We start from the raw sequence: 5,334 nt of genomic DNA, 5'->3' as shown, positions 1-5,334 counted from the left end.
CACCCTAGAGAAGGCAGCAAAGTTCTCCAAGGACCAGTGGGCAGGGCGGGGCCCCGTCTGGCCACCTTCCTCCTGCAGTCCTTGATGTCAGCCACCGTGAAGGCCTTGTAAATGTTACACACAGATTGTTTGTGGGACAAAGGAGACACGGGGTGGAGTATCAACGGCGTGTAATTGGCTTCTCAATGTCACACATTGGCTCTTGCATGGATTAAAAGTCCACAAGAACCTGACTTCTTGAGCACTGTCCTGGCCTGGGAGGTGGCAGCTTTGGGTCCTCTGCGTCCCAGCTCCCCATGTGGCCCTCAGCAGGGATATCTTTTCCCTGGGCCTCAGCCAGATGTGGTGTGGTCTGGGGGATGTGGATGAATGACCCAGCACTGCTGGGAGAGCTAGCCCAGTGCCAAGTCCCCAGCCTGTGTCCACGTGCAGGGGCAGTCATCTCCTCCCCTCCTCCCAGCCTTCTCCAGGCCCAAACATGGCGCCGGGCTTGGCTGGGGAAGTGGAGGGGTGACCCGTGCCTTCCCCGTTGGGTGGAGATGTGTCTTTGCACCAAGGTGTGACCGAGGGCTGCCGGAAAATGAATCCGTGTTAGGAGTGGGGGCCCCAGATTCAAATCCCGGCTAGGCCACTCTGTTTCCTCTGCTGTGAAATGAGGGGAATGATGGCCCCTCCCTCACAGGGCTATTGTGAGGACCAAATGAGATAAAGTGTGTGAAGAGCTCAGGGCAGGGCCGGCCCTCTGCCCCTAACCTGCTTCTACTGATCATGGCCATAGGGTGGGCATGGTGGCTCCCCTCACACCTCCCATTCCCGGGGCCAAACAAACACACACACACACACACACACACACACACACACACGGCCTGCAGAGGTTTTCTGTCCCTGAGGACCTAAGTGGTAACACCCTTGCTTCCCAGTCAGTGGGGCCATCTGCCTTCCAGAGAGAGTTTATCACCTCCCAGATTTTGCAGTCTGTGGCTCAACAGCTCATCCTCCCACATTCCCGGCTGTAGTGGTCTGGGCCGGCCCTTCTACCCCAGTATCTTCAGCTGTTGGGGAGCCCGACAAGGCAGGCTCTGATGCAACGACCTGAACTGGATCCAACACCCAGGCTGGAAGCTCCCAGGTGGGGCTGGGAGCTGGGGGCCAGGTCAGGCCAGCAGGGATGTGATGATAGGGAAGCCACAAGCCGCCCAGCCTCAAGGCCCCCCCTTGCTGCGAAGGGCTGGACCGTGACCTCTCTCAGGGCATGCTCCATCCTGCACTTTCTAGGGAGTGTGGCGGCGGGGAGGAGAAGGAAGGGGAAGGTGCTATGCCAAGCTGGGGTGCAGCGAGAGGGGAGCCCAGCATGGGAGGAGGGGCTTTACTGGAACCTGGGCAGGTCTGTAGCCGCCACCCATGTTTACACTGTGGGAAGGGGTGATGACATGTCCTAGAATGAGGTGGACGTTGTTGTCTCTAGGGCAGGAACACTGGGTCATGGGAGCAGGGACGGGGGCAGCTGTTGAGGAGGGATGATGCCACAGAGCCACAGCAACCGAGCCAAAGGCCCCCATTAACTGGGGTCAGGGAGAGGAAAGGAAACCGCTGTTGTGCAAGCCAGAGCATGGCGAGCCCAGGAGGGAAAGCCAGAGACCCAGAATGTGTCCACGTGTTTATCCACTCATTCATTCATTCACCAAACAAGTACTGGAAGGCTGGCACTGGGTTACATGCTGAGGACATAGCGTTGAGCAAAATGAGCCAAGTCACCGTCCCCAAGGAAGAGAGACAGGCAAGGAGCAAGTCACACACATAAATATGCAACTACAGCTGGCATAAGCACTTCTAAAAAAAGGGACGAGGTGGTGGACTGTGTCAGAAAGGGCCGGGAGGGCTTCCTGGAGGTGGTGACACTGGAGCTGGAGCTGGCATCTGAAGGATGAAGAGGAGTTAATCAGGTGTGAGGTGGGGCTGAGGAGATGGGCAGGGGCTGAACGCTGGGGGTGAAATTTGGACTTTATTCTAAGGATGGAGCCACTGAAGAGTATTAAGCAGCAAAGTGACGTGACTTGAATTGTTTCTAAACATCACTCTGGGGAAAATGGCTTGTAGGAGCAGGCTTGTAAAGAGATGTGGGAGAACATGAGGAGCTACTGAAGTCATCCATGACCACATGGTGGGCCAGGCCAGGGCCATAGAGATGGAGAAAAGGGGACTAATTTGAGAAATGTTTGGGACATGAAATCCACAGGACATAGTGATGGATGAACAGCCAGGGAAGGCAGCAGTGAAGTGGGAAGTCCTCAAAGGTCAGTCCAGGCTGGGGAGGGAGAGGCCAAGGGGGAGCTGGCCAGAGAGAGACCGCCCACCAAATAGTAAGTGCATGCCTATGAGCCCCAGGGGTTTTCTCCTCCGAATGGTGGCATCTAAGGGCTGGCCTAGGATGCTCCAGTCCACAGAATAGTGAGTGCCACGCTGGTCAGGACTGATTTCCAGAAGTCAGGACCAGGCTAGGCCCACTCTGTTTCCTCCGCTGTGAAATGAGGGGAATGATGGCCCCTCCCTCACAAGGCTATTGTGAGGACCAAACAAGATAAAGTGTGTGAAGAGCTCAGGGCAGGGCCGGCCCTCCCCCTAACCTGCTTCTACTGATCATGGTCATAGGGTGGGCATGGTGGCTCCCCTCACACCTCCCATTCCCGGGGCCACGCGCACACACACACACACACACACACACACGGCCTGCAGAGGTTGTCTGTCCCTGAGGACCTGAGTGGTGGCACCCCTGCTGCTTCCTAGTCAGTGGGGCCATCTGCCCCACTGACTAGGAAGCAGCAGGGAGCAAGGTGGGTCACAGACATGGCTATGGAAAGATGCATAGCAGCAGGCATCTTGGAAGGGAAGCTGAGCTTTGGGGAAATGACCATGGAGAGAAATTGGCTGAAGTTGGAAAACAGAAATAAAGTGCCCTATTTGATTGCGTAAGGAAAGTACCAGTTATGGACGGCGGGGCCCTGTGTGTGTTTACTGCTGTATGTCTCAGGTCACATATTAGGGGCTCGAAAATGTTGTTACATAAATAGAAGAATAAGAAGTCAATATGGAACCTTGCTCTTTACAACAGCAGCAAAACAAACGCAGAAAGCAGGTGGTGGAATGTGGACAGGCCCTCCTGGAGACCCGGGGGCCAGGGCACTCACTGGCCATCTTGCTCAAGTGGGAAGTCCTTCCCCCTCTAGAACCTGAAGGGCCTCCTGCTCATCCCTGTGGTGGTTCTGGGGTTCCCAGAATAGGGATGTGAGTCCAGCCTGACAGGGAGAGGAGAGGTGGTGCAGGGCTGGGGGGAAAGGAGGTCATACCCTCTTCCAGGGCCAGGTAACCGGAGCCCAGCACACAGCTGGGCAGGGGGAGGGACAGAGCACGCAAGAGGCCATGTGCCTTCCCTGGTGAAATGTGATCAGTCAGTCACCCTGCAGGGGGGAGTCAGGGGGCAGGGAGGGGAGGATCGGATCCCCACCCCACTTTAAACCAGGCTTCAGGGCACCCCAGGAATTCCTGTTATTTCTGTGGGGCTCTGCCCTCTCTGGGTGTGGGGAGGCCCACGTCCATCCACACAGTGGAGATGGGAGAGGAGATCAGCCACCCGAGGGCAGCTGGGCAGGTAGGTAGCCCCACACGGGCTGCAGCCTCCCCATCACGGCTTGTTCTTTTTTTTTTTTTTTTTTTTTTTTTGGAGACAGGGTCTCTCTGTGTCGCCCAGCTGGAGCGCAGTGGCATGATCAATTATGGCTTACCACAGCCTCAGCCTTCTGAGCTCAAGCATTCCTCCTGCCTCTGCCTCTGCCTCTGCCTGTCAAAATGTTAGGATTACAGGTGTGAGCCACCGTGCCCAGCCACCCCTTGTTCTCTTGCCGCTAACACATCTGCTGAGCGGCTCCTGCTGTGCTGAGCGTTGGAGTGGGCGTAGAGGGCACTGAATGGACAATGGCTGGCGGGTGAGGGCCAGGAGAATGGGTTCAGTCCACCTGCCCCATCTTACCTCTGTGAAATGAGCGGTGAGGGAGAAGGGGCCGTCCTGGAACATGTTCTCCATGGACATGTGGAAATGGAGTAAGTACTACACCAACAGGTCTGGAGGGACCAGCAGATGGGTAAGGGGGTCCTGGGGGATGAGTCCGAGAGAGGCTGAACCAGACCAGTGGGCAACCTGGGCCCGAGCGGAGCAAGCAGCGTCTCTGGCCAGAGAGGAGGCTGAGCCCCTCATCCACACATGGAGCAGCCCAGGAAAGGCAGGTGGGGCACCAGTGCCCAGGGGAACTTTAGCCAGATGTCCAGGGTAGCTTGATCTTCCTAATACTGGTCCAGGGTTACTTGGACCTGAAGCCTGTCCCCTGATGAACCCTGTCCTTTGCTCCCACCCCCTCTCTCCCGGTCCACCAGCCTGATTCCTGAACATCTCAGGAACTCGCCGTCTCCTTCCCCACACTGCCCCCTCTCCCAACCAGGCTAGGACTCTCCCAGAGGACAGCATCTGTCTGCCCACCTTTGAGAGTTTTAAACACAAGCCTGAGCCGACTCTTCCTGGCATAAAGCACCTTAGTTCCTCCCAGAGGCTGAGGACAGAGGCTGGTGAGGCCACCTCGTCCCTGCCCCATCTCTCCCCAGTCCCACTCCCTGCAGCTTCCACCTCCCTGACCCTGCTCCCGCCTGCCTCTGGGCCTCTGGGCCTCTGCACAGCCTCTCCTGTAGCTAGAGCCCCCTTCTCACCACCCTCCCCCACTCAACCAAATGACCCTGTTTCTCCTTCAGCTCTCAGCCGGTCAGCTCCTGCAGGACGCCCTCCTCACTCTCTGCAAAGTCCTCTATTCTCTCACCAGACACTTATCCTGGAGTTGCCCTCTGACTTGCTGAGCCCCCCAGCTGTAATCCCCTGACACTGGGGGTGCTTGGTCAGCCCTAGCAGGGGGTCTCAAAAAATGCTTGTTGATGGACTGATTGTCCTCAGTCTAACTGACTGTTGACTGATGGAACGTCTTGCCGCCTGACTTTCCTTCTCTGGCAGCCACAGTATGGGGTAAGCTGCAGTGAGGTTCTTGCAGAGAGGATGGGGCAAGAAGCCCAGCAGAAGGGAGAGCATGAACCCCCCAACCCGAGACTCACCCCTTTTCTTTTGAATTAGGAATCAAAAAATAACCAGGGCCTTGGGGTGATGGGCCCTTGGTGCCCAGGTCCTGACATCTATGTGGGCAGCTGAGCTGAACTCTCCCCTGCCTCAGACCACTCCTCCTTTCCTCCTCCCCTCTTCTCTCTCCTCCTCTTTGTCCCCTCCCTTCCAGCCCCTCTGGCCCT

This window comes from Pan paniscus, chromosome 5 (assembly GCF_029289425.2).
Source record: "Pan paniscus chromosome 5, NHGRI_mPanPan1-v2.0_pri, whole genome shotgun sequence".
NCBI classification, from domain to species: domain Eukaryota; kingdom Metazoa; phylum Chordata; class Mammalia; order Primates; family Hominidae; genus Pan; species Pan paniscus.
The sequence above is the reverse complement of the archived record's forward strand: the minus strand, read 5'-3'. Positions refer to the sequence as shown.